Below are 23,546 nucleotides of genomic sequence, written 5' to 3' on the forward strand. Positions count from 1 at the left end.
GCTCAAGTTGTACACATGATCCCCGGACCTCACAAGTCCATTTGCAAGTGATGTATTTATTTAGGGGGAGGCATGCTACAACTTGACACTTTGAGACTAACCTGTGTTTGAGTTTACTTGTTTAGTCTCAAAAGTTGATTGAAAGGGGAAGGTGGACTTGGACCATGAAAGACTTCCACTGCACTCCGACGAGAGGGTAACTTACTCCAAGTTCATCTCCATACTCTTATTGCCTTTTATTCTTATTTGAAGATTTTGGTGAGGCAATGGGGTTTAAGGGCAAAAAATGATCTCGTTTTGGTGCTTGATGCCAAAGGGGGAGAAATTAAGGCTAAAGCAAATGGATCAGCTACCACTTGAGAATTTTGAAAAATAGTAGAGTTAGAACTTTTGTTTTGTCAAAATACTCTAATGGTCTCTTATTGTCAAAAATTGGTCTCTTGTGGGGAGAATGTTTGATTATGGGAAAAAGGGGGAGTTTTTGAACCTTTGATCAATTTCTCTTGGAATACCTCTCTCTATGCCTCAACTAGTGAATTTGACTTAGAGATAGGAAATTGAGTTTGATTTGCAAAAACAAACCAAGTGGTGGCTAAGGATGATCCAAATATACCAAATTTGAATAAAAAACAATTCTTGTTCACATTTGCATTGATGTTGCACTTCTATGTGTTGCTTTTTGTTGTGTTGGCATAAATCACCAAAAAGGGGGAGATTGAAAGGGAAATGTGCACTTGGGCCATTTCTAAGTATTTTGGTGATTAAGTGCCAACACAAATGATTTAAGTATGAAACTATGTCAAATGGTGGAAGACGTGCAAATCAACACAAATGTATGATTCTATACTTAGTACATTGGTACTAACATATTAGTCTAAGTGCTAAAATCAGAGAAAAGACAAAAGGAAAAAGATTTGGCTGTGTACATCCAACTAATGTTCAGTCTGGGTGCACCGGACTGTCCGGTGGTGCACCGGACAGTGTCCGGTGCGCCATGCTGGCTCTAGTGAAAAGGCTGCTCTCGGGAATTCGTCGGCGGTGTACGGCTAAAAATCACCGGACTGTCCGGTGGTACACCGGACTGTCCGGTGAGCCAACGGTCGGTCGCGCAATCCGCGCGTGACGCGTGGCCGAGCCAACGGTCAGAAGGGAGCACCAGACTGTCCGGTGCGCCAACGGCTCCAAATCCTCAACGGTCGGCTGCGTCAGAATAGGAAAGAAATCAGCACCGGACAGTGTCCGGTGGTGCACCGGACTGTCCGGTGCACCACCCGACAGAAGGCAAGGATAGCCTTCCTAGATTGCTATCAACGGCTCCTAGCTGCCTTGGGGCTATAAAAGGGACCCCTAGGCGCATGGAGGAGCACGCCAAGCATATTCTAAGCATTCTTGATCATTCACACTCCGTCTTTGCGCACTCGATTGGCATTCTTAGTGATTTGAGCTCCATTCTAGTGGTGAACCTTATGTTATTCGTTTGAGCTCAAGTCTTGGCTGTGTGTGTGCGTATTGCTGTGGATTTGTGTGTGGTGCTTCCCTCCCTTACTCTAGTGCTTTCACTTTGATTCTTATTGTAAGGGCGAGAGACTCCCAGTTGTGGAGATTCCTCTAAAACGGGAAAGAGTAAAGAAAGAAGAACACCGTGGTATTCAAGTTCATTGGATCACTTGAGAGGAGTTGAGTGCAACTCTCATCCATTGGGACGCCACAACGTGGAATAGGCAAGTATTATACTTGGATGAACCACGGGATAAATCCTCGTGTCTCTTGTGCTTGTTCTCACTGTGTCTTTTGTGTTTCACAAGAGCTCTTGTTTAGCCACTTGATTTCATTGTGCTAACTCTTAATCAAGTTTTGTGGCTTTAAGTTTCAAGTTATTACAGGATCACCTATTCACCCCCCCCTCTAGGTGCTCTCAGGAAGAAAACTAAGAACTATCTTTAGAAGGTGTTTTGACTTCCTACGATATAATAAGTTTAAGCACTCAGAACCCGGTTATGTAATAATAACTCTTTCTATATTGTACTTATGAATGTAAATTATGTTATTGTAATCCCTTCCTATTTACTCTGATGGCGTGTAATGTCTGCGTTATGGGATAAGCGCTCTTGGGCGATGTGATGGGGATACAGGTAATCAGACCTGCCGAGCCCTTGAGCGCACTTGCATGACTGTCTGAGGTCCTTAGAACAATGACATCTGTAGGTGGGCCTAATATCTTGGAAGGTTCCGTGACAGCTGGTATTGGAGTGAAGCCCATTTCTTTGGACATTACTTAGTGCTTCAAAAGATTTGAAAATACTTACCTTAGAATATTCTTTCATTTTTACCTTGATCCTTTCTTATAGCAACTTATGCTTTGAGAAGTCGGGTAAAAGAGTGCCAAATAATAGGTTATACATAGGAGGTATGGGATCAACAAGTAGTTGATTCCATAATTGTAGGTCATGCATGCATCATATTTAAACAATACTAAGTAATATTCCCCTCTTATAGAGACATGGCACGCACAAAGACTACCCTTTGGAAGGCGACCGGACCTCAGGGTGTACCTCGTCATCAGTTGGCTCCTCAACATGAGAGGAGCAGTAGTGGGAGTAATGATCCCATAGGAGATCTAGAGGCCAAGGCTGAACGTCTAAGGATGGAACTGCGCCATGGAGGCTGGGAGCGTGTGCGTAATAGTCGTCGCATCGCTGAGTTTGTCAGCAGAGGTTGAGCGTTTGCAGCGGGAGATTGTGGAGCGGGATAGGGCAATTGACTAGGCTATAAATTCACGATCTATAGCCTAGGATTGCGAGGCGACTACCCGAGCCTGGGTGGAAGAGTGAGTGTGGCCCTGGAAAATATGCAAGTGTATAATAATGCTCTGCACGAGGAAGTGCACGTGTTCTATGACCAGTTACATCCGAACGTGCCACCAGAAGTTGCGGCGATGGGAGTTGGTGCAGCAGGAGCAGATAACAGAGGACCTTATGGGGAGTTGAATCCCTTTGGAGCCCCTCCTTCCATGAACATCACGGATGATCGTCCTCCCGAAGCTAGCTGTGGAGCGAGAGCAGACAAGGATGTAGAGGACTAGATTAGTATAGTAGTAGGTTGTTTCCTTATGTAGTCTAAATAAGGAAAATGAGTTGTATAAGTTGAGTATGTATAATTAGAACAAGTTTGGAATAAAGTAACAAAGGATGTGTAATTGTGATGTGTAATAATCAAGTATGTTTTCTTCTCTAGATGTCGTTAATAACTCGTGGTCATGATGGGGCTGGAACTTCTCGTGATGGGGAGGAAACTCCGATCCCACCGCCTATACCTCCCACGCTAGCAAAGGCCATTGCTACTTTGATTAATGCCACTGCTGATAATACCCGGTTTCTTCGAGAAATGGGTGGAAATCAAATTCATCAGCAGGGAGATAGAGGAAAACACCAAGCACCCAGAGACACCACATACATGGAATTTTCGAAAACTCGACCGCCTATTTTCGTTAAAGCAGAAGAATCCTTGGAGGCGGACGAATGGATTCATGTAATGGAATAGAAATTTGGACTGATTTGATGCACGGAGACCCAGAAGCCCTTGTTTGCTGCTCAGCAACTGAGAGGTCCCACAAGTACCTGGTGGGCAAACTAGCTATTCAACCTGAAGGTCATCTTGTTACATGGGTAGAGTTCAAGCAATTGTTTAGGGAGCATTATATTCGAGATGGTGTTCTGCAGATGAAACTGGAAGAGTTTGTTTGCTTAAAGCAAGGAGGAGACTCTGTGATGCAATACCTTGCCAAATTGAACCATCTCCCTCAGTATGTCATAGAGCAAGTTGACACGGACCTGAAAAAGAAGAATTGTTTCATGAGAGGTCTGAATGTTTGGCTACAGCAGAAGATGGCCACCTATCTAGATCTCACTTTTAGTAGGGTCGTGAGCATAGCACTCCCCGTGGAGGCAAAGAATTCGGGGTAGGGAAAGACAAAAAGGTTTGGACGTGAAGGGGGTAAGGGGTCCTCTTAGGGATCCGAAAAGCGGTCAAGGCTAGTGATACGTCCCTTTAACCCAAATCGCTCTTTTCCTCACCCATCCTCCTATCCTTTCAAGCAACCGGTCATCATTCGTCCAACTGCTACCGCTACTCAATATTCAGCCGAGTGCCCCTGGTACTCGTTTCCCAGCCCTACCCAGTTCATCTAACAACTGCTTCAACTGTGGGAAGTCTGGGCATTTCATCAAGGATTTTCCCTATCCGAAGCAAAATAAATCAAACTTCCAAAAGGCCGAGAAAATATGGCAAGCACTCAGGCAGGCAAAGGTGAAAGGAAAACTGAACGGGTCTACTATACTCAAGTGGCTACCACCCTAGAAGGAGAGCCTGTGATGATTGTGCGGTTTTTGTTGCCAATCATCCCGTCGTCATTCTTTTTTATTCTGGTGCATCGCATATTTTCATGAGCAAAGCTTTTGTTGAGCAGCATTGCATACCTAGTGTTGAATCAAAGAAGGGTCTTATTATTCAATCACCTGTGGGTCAAATTTTTACTAAGGAAGTAGTCTTCCACGTACCCATGAAGTTAGCCGGATATGACTTCCCCACCAATATGATAGTTATAAAAGGGCAAGATGTAGATGTGATTTTGGGTATGAATTGGTTAGCCCAAAATAAGGCTATTATCAATGCCAATCAAAGGACTGTTCAACTAAGTCATGGACAAGTCAGGTTGTTTGTCCCTGTATCTATCCCAGTCAAGACGACCAGACGAGCTTTTGAAGCCATAGTGCAAGAGATACAAGACTTTTCGGTTGTGTGTGAATTTCCGGATGTATTCCCTGAAGATTTACCCAGATTACCGCCTGAGAGGGTCGTAGAGTTTGTGATTGAGTTGAAACCTGGTACGACTCCTATTTCTAGAAGATCGTATTGTATGCCTCTCAATGGATTGGCAGAACTAAAGACGCAATTACAAGACTTGCTGGGGAAGGGATTTATCAGACCGAGTTCATCGCCATGGGGATGTCTAGCCATCTTCGTCAAGAAGAAAGATCAAAACCTATGAATGTGTGTGGACTATCAAACCCTTAATGAATTTACCATTAAGAACAAGTACCCCCTTCCCAGGATCGATCTTTTATTTGATCTGGATATTTTCTAAGATTGACCTTAGATTGGGCTAGCATCAAATAAGAATTCGACCCGAGTATATACCTAAGACGGCTTTCACAACTCGATATGGATTATTCGAGTATTTGGTTGTCCTTTGGATTAACAAATGCTCCAGCCCATTTCACATACTTAATGAATTCGGTGTTCATGCCAGAATTAGACAAATTTGTAGTGGTCTTTATCGATGATATTCTGATCTATTCCAAGAATAAAGATGAGCATGCAGAGCATTTGCGGATTGTTTTAACGCGCTTAAGAGAACATCAACTTTATGCTAAATTTCGCAAGTGCGCATTTTGGTTGGAGGAAATCCAATTTTTAGGGCATGTTTTACCAGCTAAGGGAATTGCGGTTAATCCTAGCAAAGTTAAGGATATTCTGGAATTGAAATCTCCTACCACAGTGCATCAAGTCAGAAGCTTCCTTAGGCTAGCTGGTTATTACCATAGGTTTATCCCGGACTTCTCCAAGATTGTTAAACCTATCACGGAGCTATTGAAGAATGATGTTAAGTTTAATTGGTCTCCCAAGTGTATGAGGCCTTTGAACAGTTGAAAACATTACTGATCACTGCACCGGTTTTGGCTCAACCAGATATTGAGAAGTCGTTTGATGTATATTGTGATGCATTAGGCATTGGACTTGGATGTGTTTTGATGCAAGAAGGCCGAGTTATAGCTTATGCCTCAAGACAGATGCGTCGGCATGAAGAACATTACCCGACGCATGATTTGGAATTGGTAGCAGTAGTTCATGCCCTTAAAATCAGGCATCATTATCTGCTGGGAAATGTATGTCATATGTATACTGATCATAAGAGTTTAAAGTACATTTTTACCCAGTTAGAGTTAAATATGAGACAGAGAAGATGGCTCGAGCTAATCAAGGACTATGACGTAGAGATTCATTATCATCCAGGAAATTGTAATGTGGTGGCTGATGCTTTAAGTCATAAAGCATTTTGTCATTGCCTCACTGTGGGATTGCCTGACACTACCTTATGTCAGGAAATGGAAAGACTAAATCTAGGAATAGTGCAACAAGGAGCCTTGATGCACTTGAAGCTTGAGTCGGTTATTCAATACTGGATTATTGATGCTCAGAAGGTTGATAAGGGTATGAAGCATATCCAAGAGAAAATGGAAGCTGGTAAAGCTACTTGTTTTAAGAAGGATGACCTAGGAGTGTTATGGTTTAAAGACCAAATAATGGTGCCTAAGGATGTTGAACTCCGTCAACAAATCTTGGATGAAGCCCATCTTAGTCGGTATTCTATTCATCCTGGAAGTACCAAGTTGTACCAAGATTTTAAACAACATTATTGGTGGACTAAAATGAAGATAGAAATCGCTCGCTATGTGGCAAAATGTGACACTTGTAGACGAGTAAAGGCGGTGCATCTGAGGACAGCTGGACCCCTGCAATCATTGCCTATCCCAATGTGGAACTGGGAGGACATAAGTATGGATTTTGTTGTTGGATTACCCAAGACATCTAAAGGATATGATTCTATTTGGGTTATAGTGGATCAACTTACAAAGACAACTCATTTTCTTCTAGTTAAAACATATTACCCAGTTCTTACCTATTGGGGACTTGTTCTCAAATGCTATGAATTAAGAACAAGACAACACAAAAAGAAGTTAATGGTTAATGTCCTTCGTCCTTCGAAGCATTATTTCCCTTAGGATATAACGATCTTCGGACGAAGGTCATGAAGGATGTACCTTCGTCATCGCAGAATATGTTAATGAAAGACGAATCATATGAAACATGAGAAATAATATGAATAATCATATGACTTTATTAATATATCTTTATTATATCATCATGGATAAATGAGAACAATATTGAATTACATTTGTACCTTTAGCTTGACAGAAGGCAAAAAGTCCAAGCATGATGCACGAGCGAATACAAGTCAGCATGAATAGTACGGGGGTACTGTTCATCTATTTATAGGCACAGGGCGCATCCTGTGTAAAGTTACATTCATGCCCTTTGTATTTACTATTGACTTAAGGACAACCCAACGAGGACTAGATAGCCTTTTCCCCTTTAAGTCGGTTCCTTTTTCCGCCGCTGAGCCGAAGCTCCCTTGCGCGTAGCTTCAGAGCTGCATCAACCTTCGTCTCGACCATGCTTTCCATATCGTGTACGGTTTTAACCCGAGTCCGAAGGTACCTGTACATATATTACACTTGGGAAACATTGTTAAATCATGTTTTTGAGGACCTTCGGAAGACGAAGGTCCCCAACAGTACCTATGCTCAACTAGTTGCTCGTATTTTAAGCTTGCATGGACTGCCAAAAACGATAGTGTCGGACGGAGGACCTCAATTTGTATCCAAATTTTGGGAAGAATTACACAAATCTTTGGGCACAAAATTGCTTCATAATTCGGCCTATCATCCTCAGACTAGCGGACAAACAGAAAGAGTAAATCAAATACTGGAAGATATGCTACGAGCATGCGTCTTGGAATTTCCACAAAAGTGGGATGATTATCTGCCATTGGCAGAGTTTTCTTATAATAATAGCTATCAAGAGAGTACCAAAATGGCACTGTTTGAAGTTCTGTATGGACGACGATGTAGAACACCCTTGAATTGGTTAGAACCAGGGGAACGGTGGTTTCTCAGACCTGATTTGGTCAAAGAAACAGAAGAAAAAGGTCCAACGCGTAAGACATAACTTGAGAGAAGCTCAAGCACGACAGAAGAATTATGCAGATAAACGATGTCAACCTTTAATTTTTCAAGTCGAAGATCATGTGTACTTGAAAGTATCACCAATGAAAGATGTTAGTCGATTCGGGGTTAAAAAAGTTAGCACCTCGATACATTGGCCCGTTCCGTATTCTTGAACAATGTGGGCAGGTTGCGTACAAACTTCGGTTGTCAGAATCATTATCTGGTGTACACAATATGTTCCACGTATCATAATTGAAGAAGTGTCTTCGAGTCCCTGATCAAATTATGGATATATCAGGTGTTAATTTGGAACCAGACTTAACCTATTAAGAAAAGCCTTTATATTTCAGGTTTGTTGAAGTTGACCAATCAATTCTTCAGGACCTGCGAAACTGCGCACTACTAAATAACATGGCATTGCCATTAGTTAGCTTCTACATATTCTAGATGTCCATTTTTCAGATTCAGTTCTTTTGCCTTTTCCCTGTAACTGTACCTGCTTCAGCTTGTGATGCACATAATTTCCATAAATTCATACCACCTACCCACTATGCTCCTATTGAACCTCATTTTTCCTGCTCCTGTACATGTACATATGCCTTCACCTGTTAAGTTTCCTTGGTAAAAAATGTTAGTTTCTGTGTTCCAATTCATGTGTAATCATATTGGGTATCTAGCTTCTACCTTAGCCTACGACGAAGATTACTGAAAGATAGGGCGCGTGAGGGCAACTTCTGTTCTAGTTATTAGAATGCACGACTTTTGTCGTGCGTCCTCCGGGTCTCACGCGTGCGTGAAGCCACTTCCCGCCTGCGCACTTCATGCCCTCAAAAAACTAAGCATCACACCAAGTGACTCGAACCCTGGTGACAAGCAAGTGGTTTGCCATCCGTTAATAGATAACGTGTTTATACTAAACAGTTATTAATAAAAGAATATTTCAGCTAATATTAACCATGTTGGTATTTATTTATAAAAGCGCAAGTTGAAAACACTAAATTCGATTTAATTGGAACGCTAATTTAATAATCGTTGGTTAAACAAGCATTTAATAAATTATTTAAAGTAGGTAACAACATGGAATAATATTGTTAACATGTAGCCATCTTTAATACGAATCTAACGCGACTTGAACAGAGCGAATCAGATTTATAACGTAGAAGATATCATATTTTTTAAATTAAACGTATTTATGCGTGCAGTTTCCCAATATTCTAGGGACTATTTTGCAAAAATACCATATTATCCTACCTCCTACCGCCGCCATGGCAGGGAGGAGGGGGACAGGGCCACAGGGGCGCGGGCGCGTGCGCGTGCTGACCGCCGCCGTGGGGCGAGGAAGGGGGGTGGGCGGTGCCGCGCTCGTTCGGCGCCGCCACTGCGGGGAGGGGACACGCAGGTGAGGGGCACGAGGGGAGGGAAAGAGGAGATAGAGAGAGAGATAGATAGAGAGAGAGATGCGACCTCACGGTAGAGAAAACGAAGAACGGTGAGGTAAACAATGATGTTTGCTCACCGGAGGGGACGAAGTTCGCTGGAGACGAAAAGAAAATCGTTGATTTACGACGAACCGAAAGTTGATCAAAGAATCGAAAGCACCGGGACGAAGCCCTCAACGAGACGAACGCAGTGGTACTCTCGGATTTTGCCAACGACACACGGATTGAAAGCAATTACTCGCCAGAGTTAGAACCGTCCGAACTTCGGTGAGCAATTCCGAGAATTGTGGATCGAATATGGGGAAACAGTTTCGAGATTTGGAAGGGCTTGGCGAGAAGGTTCCAGCCATATTTATATTGCTAGGGTTTTAAGATATTTTATTTTTTGTAATAAATCCATTTTTAAAATTAAAATAATTCTAGAAAAAGGTTGAAATCATATTTAATGACCCAAAATTATCTCTAAAGCTCCAAAAATTTTAGGAAAATTCCTAGACATGATTTGGCACCCAATGAACTCGAAAACATATTTAGAGCTTTTGAAAAATGTTTGTTGGGGTATGCTTCGTAGGCAAAGATCCTAAAGAAAGAGAACATATTCGAAAGATCCTCTCAGGAGCAAGCGCCGAAGCTATTACCTATAGAGCTTCGGCATAATGACAGATCTCAAGACGAAGAGTCGAACCGACTTAAAGATGGATTGACTTAAAGACCCATGATGTTTTGTGTCATTATTGTAGTCGATTGTAAAGGACATAAATGTAATTTTACACAGGCTGCACTCTGTGCTTATAAATAGGTGAACAGTACCCGACACTGTTCACGCAATCCTGTAATCACTAACGCATTACGCTGGAATTATTTTCTGTCAAAGGCGAAGGTATAAACGTATCTAAATATTATGTTTCGACATTTAATCTTATATTATGAAATGTATGAATAATGTAATTTGTTTTTCCTATAATGTTTAATATTTTATATTTTATCTTGTATTGATGAACGTTTAACTACGAAGGTATGACCTTTGTGGTACTTTGTCTGTGCCCTTCGTTCGAAGTTCATTAAATCTGTGGGGATATAATGCTTCGGCAAATGTAGGGCATTGTCATTTAACATTTTCTATGTTGCCTTGTTCTTAATTCATAGCATTTGAGAACAAGTCCCCAACATTGGCGCCCACCTCCGGTGACCTCACTTCCACTTGTTTGAGCTGATGGCTTCGTTCAACAACCAAGCTGGAGCTGCTTTGGCTCCGAAGCTGGTAGTCCCAATAACAGACGGTTCATGTTCAGAGCCAGCTAACAAGAAGCAGAAGGAGGCACATAGAAGGGTACAGCATGTCGGGGTGCAAGGACCCTTCATCAAGTCAAGATGGTCCCACATCCCAATTACCTTCTCTCTCAAGAGGACCTTCAGCTCAAGGATTAGCCTCACAATGATGCTATGGTCATTTCTTGTGTCATCAAAGTATTTGTGGTCCACAATGTTCTGGTTGACATAGGCAGTGCAGCGAATATCATATTTGCTAAGGCCTTCAAACAGATGCAAGAGCCCGAAGATAAGATCCATGATGCTACACATCCCCTTTGTGGCTTCGGAGGAAGGCAAATTGTAGCACTCGGCAAGATCACAATGCCAGTGACCTTCGGATTTATCAACAATTCAAGGACTAAACAAGTTGTGTTTGATATTGTTGACATGGAATACCCTTACAACGCAATCATTGGTCGTGGTACTCTCAATGCTTTTGAAGCAATTCTTCACCCAGCATATCTTTGCATGAAGATACCTTCGGATCAAGGCCCTATTGCTATTCATGGAAGTCAAGAAGCTGCCAGAAAAGCCAAAGGAAACTGGATAGATTCAAAAGCAATCCATAATATAGATGGAGCTGAAGCTTGTGAGCAATACAAGTATAGAAGGGAGAAGGCTGCTTCGGCTGATCAGCCGAAGCCCATGCTTTTATGTGAAGATATAGCAGAACAGAAGGTGTTGTTGGGGTCTCAATTGTCTGAGGAGCAGGAGAAAACCTTGACAAGGTTTCTGTTTAACAATAAAGATGTCTTCGCATGGTCGGCCAATGATCTTTGTGGTGTGAACAGGGATGTCATTGAGCACTCGCTCAATGTTGATCCATCCTTCAGACCCAGAAAGCAGAGACTTCGGAAGATGTCTGATGACAAAGCCGAAGGTGCTCAGAACGAAGTGAAAAGACTTCTTAGTGCTGGCGTCATTAGAGAAGTAAAGTACCCAGAATGGTTAGCCAACACTGTCATGGTGAAGAAGGCCAATGGTAAATGGAGAATCTGCATTGACTTTACTGATCTCAATAAGGCTTGTCCGAAGGATGAATTTCCATTACCAAGAATAGATTCTCTAGTAGACGCAGCAGCTTCGTCAGAACTCATGAGTCTACTAGATTGTTATTCAGGCTACCATCAAATTTGGATGAAGAAAGAAGATGAGCCAAAAACCAGCTTCATAACCCCCAGTGGTACATATTGTTATCTTCAGATGCCTGAGGGGCTCAAGAACGCTGGAGGAAGCTTCAGCAGAATGACAGTGAAGGTCCTTCATTCTCAAATAGGCAGAAACGTGCTAACATATGTTGATGATATCATAGTAAAAAGCACGAAGCAAGAAAACCACATTGCTGATCTAAAGGAGACATTCGCTAATTTTATGCAAGCTGATCTGAAGCTGAATCTAGAAAAATGTGTCTTCGGAGTAAAGAAGGGGAAATTCCTTGGTTGTTTGGTTTCAACAAAAGGGATCCAAGCTAATCCAAATAAAATCGAAGCTATCCTTTGGATGGAGCCGCCAAGCACAAAGAAAGGGGCCCAATGGCTAACAGGTAGACTGGCATCTTTGAATCGATTTATATCCAGATCAGCAGAGAGAAATTTATCATTCTTTGAAGTGCTGAAGTCAGCCGAAGTTTTTCAATGGGGATCAACTCAGCAAAAGGCCTTCGAAGAGCTGAAGCAGTATCTGATAGATTTAACAACCTTATCTCGACCAGCGCCAGGGGCTCCTCTGCTGCTGTATGTGGCAGCTTCGCACTCTGCAGTAAGTGTGGCGCTTGTCCAGGAGAAGCTTGAAGGACAATTGAAAAAGCAGGCTCCAGTATACTTCGTCTCCGAAGTTCTCAGTTTATCAAAGAAAAACTATACAGAATTAGAGAAGGTGCTGTATGCCGTCTTAATGGCCTCCAGGAAGCTTCGACATTATTTTCAAGCATACCATATAATTGTTCCTTCATCACAACCTTTGAAGGATATTATGAGAAACAGAGAAGCTACTGGAAGGATCAGAAAGTGGGCCGTGGAACTCAACGAGTTCAGCATTGATTATGTGCATAGATCTTTGATTCAGTCCCAGGCGCTAGCAGACTTCATCGCTGACTGGACGCCAGGGGCTCAGGAGGAAGAAGCAAGTAAAGATGCCAAAGCCTGGACAGTGTTCTGCGATGGCTCCTGGGGAACCTTTGGGGCAGGTGCAGCTGCCATTTTAATTGCACCCTCCAAAGTCAGAACATGCTATGCAGTGAAACTTGATTTCAGTTGCACAAATAATATTGCTGAATACGAAGCTTTGCTTTTGAGGCTTCGGAAGTTGAAGGCAATGGGGATAAGAAGGGCAGTTCTTAAAACTAATTCCCAAGTTATTTCTGGTCATGTTGACAAAAGTTGCAAAGCAAGAGATCCGAAGCTTGAGAAGTATTTGGATACAGTTTGAAGGCTTGAAGCTTCCTTCGAAGGATTTTCTGTCAAGAATATTCCACGAGGAGAGAATGAACACGCTGATCTGCTAGCCAAGTCAGCGGCACAGGGGCTGCCTTTACCTTCGGAAGTATTCTTTGAAACAATAAAAGCACCTTCGGTCGACCTTCTTGAAAGAGCAGTGCTCAATATATCTCCTGTTTATAGCGAAGATTGGAGAACTGAGATCATGTCTTTTCTTCAGGGCAATTTCCTTTCAGATGACGAAGCTTATCATAAGAGAATAGCGGCAAGAGCCCGTCCATATGTAATAATAGAAGGGGAGTTATACAAGCATGGAGTCTGTTCTCCATTACTCAAATGTTTATCCAGAGGTGAAGGTATAGAGCTGATGAAAGAAATACATGCAGTGCTATGTGGATCTCACATCGGATCTAGGCCCTTGCTGGGTAAAGTTTTTCGTCAAAGATTTTATTGGCCGAAGGCTACTTCGGATGCAGCAGAACTAGTCCAAAAATGCGAAGGTTGTTAAAAATGTGCAAGAGATTGGAGACAACCTTCGTCTCTAACTCAATTAATACAGCCCACTTGGCCATTGCAAAGGTGGGGCCTTGATTTGCTAGGCCCACTTCCACCAGCACAAGGGAATTTAAGATATGTTGTGGTGGCAGTAGAATATTTTTCTAAGTGGATTGAGGCGAAGCCCTTGGCCATAATAACTTCGGTCACTGCTCAAAAGTTTTTTTTGGCAAAATATTGTGTGTCGCTTCGGGGTGCCGAAGGCTATCACTGTGGACAACGGAACACAGTTTGATGCCAAAGCTTTCAAAGAGTTTTCTGAACAAATTGGCACGAAGATCCATTTTGCATCGGTTCGACATCCGGAGTCAAATGGACTTGTCGAAAGAGCTAATGGCATTATAATGATAGGAATAATGAAGTTAATCTTCAACCAGCCCAGGAGGAAGTGGCCAGACAAATTAACCAAAGTGGTGTGGAGCCACAACACAACAATGTCAAGGTCAACAGGTTTTACACCATTCAAATTGCTGTTTGGTGACGAAGCAATAACCCCAGAAGAAGCTAAAGCGGGATCAATAAGAACAGTGGCTTCGGCAGAGAACAAAGCTGATTATTCTGCGGCAAAAGATGCTATAGAAGGGATCAGGCTTTAGGCTATGGAGAATATCAATAAAGATCAAGCCGAAATAATAAAATGGCGTGACAGAAAAGTTCGGTTCAAAAATATTAAGCCAGGACACTTGGTACTTCGAAGAGTTGCCAACCCAGATACAGTAGGCAAGCTACAGTTGAAGTGGGAAGGACCTTTTCTGGTAGTATCTTCGTCAAGACCCGGTTCCTACAGATTGAAAGATATGGACGTCAACGACATTCCTAGATCTTGGAATGCGGATGAGCTTCGGCAGTATTATGTGTAGCCTGATGTAATCTTTTTTATTCTTTCCTATGGCACCCTTTTCCTTTCCAAAGGGGGAGAAAGGTTTTTAATGGAGCCATGGCATGTAATTTCTCTTTTTCTTATATCAGCTCTACAAGAGCAATATCCCCCGAAGATGTAAATGTAAAAACTGAGCATGCACCATCGAGTGCAAAGAGAAAAAGGAAAAAACAGGGAGAAGCTCGAAAGACGTCCCTAAGGGGATGTAGAGCACGACGAAGCTACAAAAAGTCGTTCCTAAGGGAACGCAACATATGTTTTCTGCTCAAAAGTCATTCCTAAGGGAATGTAGAGCTTACAGCGAAAAGTCAACGCTGATTCCGCCGAAATATAAGGCGAAGCGCGAAAAGTCAACGCGAATACCGCCGAAGTAAAAGGCGAAGAAGCTCCTAAGGGAGGCTTATAGCGAAAAGTCAGCGCTGATACACCGAAAAAATAAGCGGTGAAGCCGAAACATAAATGACAAAGATTTGTTATTCCTAAGGGAATAAGAGTTTTGATTGTGGTTTCGTATGTGTCTTTGAACATTCATTTGCACGATACATTACATCATACATTTGCATTCATAAACATTCATTTAGACATACATAGGATCATCATCGTCATAACATACACACTTGCTTCGGCTTTAAAAGAGAAGGCTTCGGAAAAAAGGAAAAAGAGGCAATTCTATGCTTCGCTATGTACGAAAAGAAGGGAAGGTGTTTTTTGCCTTCGGCTCAAAAATGTTAACTTCGTCCACACCAAAGCACTTTATACATTGACAGAAAGGTAAGATTATATTACAAGGTATGGATAAAGTCCACGAAGTGAGATTTAATTACATCATACTTTATACAAGTTGTTACAGAAGTTTTTTGAGTTATTTCTACAGACTACTCGAGCTTCGTCAGCATTCATGGAGCTTCGTCTTTTTACTCCGTAGCTTCAGCTTCGGCTTCGTCATCCTGTATGTAAGTATTATAAGCTAATTTAAAAATTCAAAGGAAAAGGTAAGCATAAGGTATGATTTTGTTATCGGCTTAAGGTGGCTTCGAGCTTCGCCACTAGCTTTGCTTTGTCCACCCTTTGTCCATACTAATTTTATAAATCTATTTGCAATTCTTCGGGCAAGGTTGGGAATATTATCTAAGTCTGCTGGTGACAAGCTGAAGTTGGGTCTATTGATAATCTTCCCGTGTTCACAGCCAAACTTCAGAAAGGCAACAGCTATGCCCCGAGAAGCTACCAGGGCACAAAAGTCACCATGCCCAGCTATAACTTCGTCAAGATCATTAATTTCACCTTCAATATGCTCGAAGGCACCAGGCAGGTCTTCTGCCGAAGGAGTAAACTTCTCGCTGCTGGCTCCAACAAAATAGAACACCTGCTTCAGCCGTTGAATGCATCGTTTGCTGAATTCCAAACATTTATTCTGAAGGATTGACAAAGATTCTTTCAGCTCTGAACTTTTTCGGACTTCGGCCTCAAGTTTTGCATCAAGCTTCAGCTTTTGTTGTTCGAAGTATTCTGATTGAGAAGGAAGCTTCGAATTTAATTCTGTTATTTTGGCTTCAGCATCCGCTAATAAGCCTTCGGTTGTTTGAAGTTCGAAGTCTTTCTTCTCGATAGCAACTGATTGCTCCTTTATCTTGTTTTCTAAGTTCTCAATTATAACTTCGTGTTTTTTATCCTCTAAGTCATGTTGCATTTTTAAAGCCTTGCTCAACAGCATAATCTGCGAACAAATAACCTTCGTTAGAAAACATCAATGTTATTAAAAATAATAAAAAGTTAGAGAAAAAATTGTTTACCTTGAAATTGGAATAAAATAAACTACCGACAATGTGTTGTCGTCGGTAGCGGCTGATGTCTGCTTCGAGCTTCGGAAAACCGATACTCTTTGATAGAGTACCGATAACCTTTGCGCCGGTCTGATCTCGTATGCAGCCCAACCTTTCATCATCAATGCCACCAAAGAGAAGCGCTCCCGGCCGATACCCGCAAGATATAGCGTATTCCTCTAGTTCTTCTTTTTCAGCTTTTGTCAGCTCTTGGCCAACTAAGTTTTGGAAGTTAAAAGCTTCATCTTTCGAAGTATTTTCGGTTATTTCTTCCTTCTCGGGTTTTGCGGCCGTAGTCTCTTCGGTGGCTGCGGCAGCTTCTTCCGCGGCCATGTTTAGTAGCATTTTGTCTATATCAGCAATCATGCCTTCTAAATTTATATCTTCGGATTTAGCATCTTCGGCTTTGGCCTCTTCTGCGGCAGCCTCCGAAGGTACAGCTTCAGTAGCTGTCATACTTTCAATAGCCGACATCTTCGGAGCTGAGGCTCCTGGTGGTGTTGCTTCAATGACTTCTGTCACAGTAACGATTCTTTGCCTCTTTGGCCTAGGTGCTTTCGTTTTTGTGGGCTCCTTTTCCTTCTGAAAAAGCTTCGTCAGATGTAGTCCCAGTGGACATAGTTTGACAGGCAAAGTTTCAGTCATTATCTTTAAGATTTCCTCTACTTCGGCAGCAGAGGATGTTGCAGAAGTCCTTTCTTTTTCATCGATTGATTTTTGCTTCGGAGTCGAAGCCTTTCTTTCTTCGGAGCAACTGTTTTTGCCTCAGACTCTTGTTTTTTCTTCTTCGGTTGATCTTCATCGTCCTTATTCAGAGCACTAGCTACTCTCTTCCTTTTATGGCCTTCGACACCCTTGTCCAGCCGCTCGTAGTCAGGATATTCAAAACCTATAGCATCCATCACTCGGTTTAGCCTTCGTTTCGGACGAGTGCCGAAGGCCGCAGTCATCAATTGGTCCTCTTTTTTAGAATAATTTCCAATTATTTCATTGCACATTGCTTCGATTGTATCCAGCCATTCTTGACAGGGCACTTTGAAATGTCTCTTGAATTTATAATGGTAGGGCAGCTGGATAAGTTCTCCTTCCTTCTTTTTTCCTTCAAGCTTCGGCATGGCCCACTCTTTCATAGTTGGAAACACTTTGAAAGCCAAAAATTCCTGCACTAAGTCCCTAGTGCCGATGTGCTCCGCGATAACCCTAAATTCAGCCAGTGCAATTTGGGTTGGACCCTCTGGTGTCATATTGCACGGGGGTCTGGTCTCTCCGAAGATCAGCTCTAACGGACTCTGGACCAGCTTCTCCTTATCATCATCAACTTTGACGTAGAACCATTCCGATTTCCAACCAGCCGGTCACTTGCTTCGGTAACTGATCACGGGAAATTTCGTAGTCTTGCGGTAGGCAAAATTGTAACAGCCAAAGTTTTCATGTAACTCGTCTCCTCTAGCCTTGGTTTGGTAATGCAGCTCATGTACTCGGTAGAAACCTTCGGCAAACGGTTCCACCCCTTGGCTTCAGAGAGCCCAAATGTAAACGCTAAGCCTAACGATAGCGTTAGGAGTTAGCTGATGAAAGTAGATCCCAAACTTCTTTAGCACATCAGCAATCATCTTATTCAAAGGGAATCTCAAACCAGCTTTGAAGAAACTTTTAAAAACTACTACTTCATCTTTTCCTAGCTTCGGAGTAGTTTCCTCCCCACCAAAGCGAATTAGCTCTTTCTTTTCTTCATTAAAATAGCCCAATTTCAGCAACTTAGGTAGGTCACCCTCGGAGATGGTGGATTTTCTGAAATCTAGATGGCTGGGTTTGCTCGGCACCGCGCTGCTATAATCATCTTCAGACCCGGTTTCCTCAACTTCAGCTTGCTCTGCTTCAGCAGCAGGGACGTCCTCCGATGTTACCAGCCGAGACCACTTCATTGCTTCGGAAATCGGAACAGTCTCAGTAGCTTCGGTCTCATCTCCCTCACGATCAACCCTAGCAGTGGAGCGAACTCTGGCCATTGGATTATGACTTTCTTGAAATTTTTGTTGATTGACTTTTTTGATTTTGCCGAAGCTCTTCCTCTTGTGACGAAGCAGAATCAAAAGCGAAGTCTCGTCTGAGCGCGATGATTAAGCTTCGGCTATGACTAAAATTTTGGCAGCAAAACAGTGCAATAGCAATGAATGCTGTGGTAACTTCACACCTACCCGTCTGTTTATATAGTGCCGCAGGTGGGAAGGTGAATCGTCAAGGTCTCCCGCGCCGAACAAACAGTCACCCGCACTCACTGAACGGTGGGCCACAGGGTCCGAGAAGGTGAATCGCTGAGGCGCGCGTAACTACTGCAAGATGGGGCCACCGCGCGCGTGATGACTATTTTAATTGTTTCTCGCCAACGAGCTTAGGGAAGGTGTTTTTCGGATCTTCAGCGTCCCGAAGCCTAGAAGATTTTTTCACGGATCAAGCTCGTTACGAAAAACGATCTAGCACCGCGAAAGGGGCTACTGTTGGGGTATGCTTCGTAGTCGAAGATCGTAAAGAAAGAGAACACCTTTGCAAGATCCTCTCAGGAGCTAGCGCCGAAGCTATTACCTATAGAGCTTCGGCATAATGACAGATCTCAAGACGAAGGGTCGAACCGACTTAAAGATGGATTGACTTAAAGACCCATGATGTTTTGTGTCATTATTGTAGTCGATTGTAAAGGACATAAATGTAATTTTACACAGGCTGCACCCTGTGCTTATAAATAGGTGAACAGTACCCCCGCACTGTTCACGCAATCCTGTAATCGCTAACGCATTACGCTGGAATTATTTTCTGTCAGAGGCGAAGGTATAAACGTATCTAAATATTATGTTTCGACATTTAAGCTTATATTATGAAATGTATGAATAATGTAATTTATTTTTCCTATAATGTGTAATATTTTATATTTTATCTTGTATTGATGAACGTTTAACCACGAAGGTATGACCTTTGGGGTACTTTGTCTGTGCCCTTCGTTTGAAGTTCATTAAATCCATGGGGATATAATGCTTCGGCAAACGAAGGGCATTGTCATTTAACATTTTCTATGTTGCCTTGTTCTTAATTCATAGCATTTGAGAACAAGTCCCCAACAATGTTTTTAAGTACCTCAAATAAATAGATTTTGGTTCTCAGAAAATAGAAAAATATGAAAATTTACCGGAAACTTCTACAAGGTATATTAACAGGTTTCAAACACTTCTTACACTTAGAAACACTATACAACAGCATGGATGCAAGAACCAAATCAATTCTAGGGCTCACGCTAACATATTACAACATAACTCTCCATTATTTTAGAAAAGAGAAAAGAAAGCAAAGAAAAGAGAGAGTAACACCTGAATTTTGAGTATATAGCAAAAAAATTTAAACCCAAAAATTCAGGGTGTTACAGCGCTGTAGTCAGAGAGTGCCTTCTTCTCCGGGATTTTGTGCTCCTTCCAGACCCCCTTTACCAGGGATTCGAAGGGTGCACAAGGAGCTCCAGGTCCTATTTGCAGGATCCCGGATCTATAGCTGAAGTTGTTGATTCTTCCCTTTATAGGGCTTGATGGAGATGGAGATCCAACCCAGGAGATGAGCCTAGCCTGGCCATGACTCCATATGGTGGGCCTTAGCCCTAGGTTGGGCTGGTTGCCCGTGAAATCCTCAATGGTAGCCACAAGGTCTCACCTTGACGTAGCTAGAGCAAGTACCCCATATTTAGGGTACCGACAATTTTAATGTTTTATGCTCTACACTCTGTCGTGTTTGATCTGATCAAAACTATGTCGGGCCACGGGTCGCTCAGCAGTATTTGAACATGTATACTCGTACAGTAATAGTACGTCCACACACGTAAGGAGGAATTCGCTACTTTTTTTGAAACACCTCATCATCTTCCTCCATATGTAAGCCCCATGATATACATATTTTCGTGACAACTAGATTATCTAGAAATCCAGATTCACATAAAACTCTTAAAAAATCAATACAAAATAGACATATAGATATTTATATAGATACCTTAGCAAATCACAGGCATTTAGCTAGTTATCCATTATTTAGTAGAGAATCAACCTTTCAAAAAAAGTTAGACTAGAGAGGTAGGGGTGGAAACGAGTCGAGCGGAGCTCGGCTCGGCTCGCTCATGCAACGAGCCGAGCTCAGCTCGGTTCGTCTATCTGGCGAGCTCGGAAAAGCGGCTCGGCTCGCTCCTTGCTCGCGAGCCGGCTCGCCGAGCCATAAACGTCAATCTGCTTTCTAAATTATAATATAAAATCTTAAAAATATTTTAAATAACATATTTTAAATTAGTAAAATAGATATATCACTAATATAATATAGAAAATAGATTATTTTTTATAGTAATCTCAAATAACATAAATTAATTTTCTACTCAGTACTAATATTATATGCTAATTAAGATTTTATGCAATAAATTGTTGTTGGATCAAGCCACGAGCCAGCTCGCGAGCTGCAACGAGCCGAGCCGAGCCGAGCCGAGCTGGCTCGCTCTTTTCACGAGCCACAAAAACAGGCTCGGCTCGGGCTTGTTCTGAACGTCGAGCCGAGCTGTTGCGAGACCGAGCCAGCTTGTTGAGCTTGAGCTTTTTTTCCAGCCCTATAGAGAGGCAGCATACATCGGACCAGAGGCAGGGTGGGATAGGCGCATGGAAAGGCTCGAGACGAGATTGGGTGACATGTAGGTGTGATAACAGGTTTTAAATTTTGCACTATAAAATTTAAAGATCAAATCGAATTAGGATTGAAATCTATTTTTATTTATTTTAAATTAAAATTAAATTAAAGTCGCTATCCATTACCATCGTTAATGATGTGGCCAGGCGGGCCGCGTGTGACGGAACCTCCCAAGTAATTAGGCCCACCTACAGTTGTCCTTGTCCAACGGACATCAGACAACCCTGTAGGTGCCCCTGAACTACTTGACAAGTTCGGTATCTTTCCTTACCTCACCAGGAACATCTCACCCATCTTGTAGATATTACAGAACATCGGAGATAAAGAAATGCGGAAGCGAATTACATAAACTTTACATTTATTTCAAAAGTAAGCTTGAGTTATATTATTACAGACCAGCCTAAAAGTGAGTGCATAGGAGTAATATTATACAAACCAGGGAGGCACAAACTCCTCCCGAGAAGCTAAAAGCAAAAGATTCTTAAGTGGAGGACCGAGTCCTCCCGCACTTCAGTCTTGATTTTCTTCTTTTGGAACCACCTTGGCACAGAAGCAGCAAAAGTCTGCTACTTCCTCACCTAAAAACAACAAAAGGATAAACCCTGAGTATGGAATTACTCAGCAAGTCTTACCCGACTAAGGAAAAGACTCTCAAGGGGATGCTGGATAAATAGGAGTCAAGGAGAGGCTTTAGCAAAAATCAACTTATACTTTTGCAGAAGTAGCTTACTAAAGTGAGTCCTTACTTTCAATCTTTTAACGCCATGTTAAGTATTAATAGACTCCATTTGCATCTAGTCTAATTTCACATCACATCAAGACAACATCATTTTTATCCATCGTGTTCGCCTCTTGACTCTAGGTTGTAGAAAAGTGACCAAGTCTTCATAACCGCGAAGGTACGGCGATCCGAATCGATTATACTCAGCTGAGGATCTCCAATCACACGACATATGTAGCACTTAACCCTTGCATATGTCAACCCGCCACCGGGGTTCTTAAGACCGGATCAGGTTCACGCAGACCGAGAGCACAGATACACCACCGTCCAGCCTCTTGCCACGGAGGGTACACGCTACTCTCGCCACCGCTCCACGCCCATCTCGTGTTGTCTTATTCCGGCCTTAGTCTGCCCGAGGCAAGGCTTACCCATGACGAGGCATGTGACCAGTTAAAGGGTCCTCGGTCAGCACGCCTACATACGCGTTAATCCTTAACCAACCTGGGTAGAACATCACCTGTTCCTACCCCAAGTTTCCATTTAAGTATTTCCACCCTTAGGAATGTGTCTGTTCCTTAGGATGAAAGAGCATCACGGGGAGCTTTGCAGTAAGATCCCACTATTGCTCCAAATGAAAATATTCTTGCAGGTAGAAGCTATCCTCTCCATGGTTAAATTGAGGACAACTTCTATCCACAAGATCTAAGCAAGGCTAAGCATTTTTGTAAATCATAATTTTGATACTTCACAAAAGTATCTATAAAGGTATGGATATCAAGGAAAGCAATGCATCAAAGGGTTTCAAGTAACTCCTATGAACTTAATGCACATTTCACTAGACTTAAGTGTGCGAAAAGTATTTAAAAACTCAAGGAAAGGGGTTGCATGCACCGGGGCTTGCCTTCGTTTGCAGGTGATTCAGGCTCGGATCCACAAATGTCGAAGTAGAAACTATTCCCGGCCTGAGTGTCCAAAGGTGGTTGTACTTGCTCTTCAGTTACTTCTACCTCTTCTTCTCGTTCTAATCATAACCATACATATGTATAAGAATGGATGCCATGGGATGCTCATGAGGATGCAAAGACAACATAAACTTATTATTTATGTCTTGAATACAACTTGCCTTCACGGAGTTCCGGGAACTTAGGGTTTCCGGAGTCGGTAAAGGAGTTCATAGGGCAGGGGGGGTGTTTTGGGGTTTGGTGATCAAACAAGGTCCAAATCAATTTAAACTCTACCCTAGGCTTCTAAATATTGTATAATATCCATATAAAAATTTTGGGCATTTTAGGACTTACCAATTATTTTCTAAAAATCTATAACCAAGACTTTTAACTACTTTAAATACCCTAAAATTTCTTACTTTCACTAAAAATCACCAACTTATTTTTATTAAATACTATGGAAAATAACAAACCTAGGAAAATTAGTTTTACAATTTTATCATTTTTCTACATTTTTCTACACATTTTTAAAGCTCTGCTGGAAAAAGAAAAAGAAAAAGGTTAAGGGGAACTGGGCCGGATTCAGCCCAGCGGCCCAAGACCAGGGAGGAAAGCGCGCCCGCGCGCTCCGCGCTGGCGACTTTGCACGAAGGCCCTCGGCTTAACGGCTAAACAGAATTATGTCCATTTACTATTGTGTTAAGTCGCTGACAGTTCACGAAAAGGCCCTCGGGGTTCTGTAAATTCACAACTTGGAGTCCTCGACGGTGCTCAAGCGCGGCCACGCTCCGGCGAGCAAGCAGTCCGGCCAATTGGGGCAGTGACCGGCGCTCTCGAGCGACATACACGGAATTAAACCCCTAAGGAGCATTTCCCCTAACCTAATTGCA

Source organism: Zea mays, chromosome 7 (genome assembly GCF_902167145.1).
Source record: "Zea mays cultivar B73 chromosome 7, Zm-B73-REFERENCE-NAM-5.0, whole genome shotgun sequence".
NCBI classification, from domain to species: domain Eukaryota; kingdom Viridiplantae; phylum Streptophyta; class Magnoliopsida; order Poales; family Poaceae; genus Zea; species Zea mays.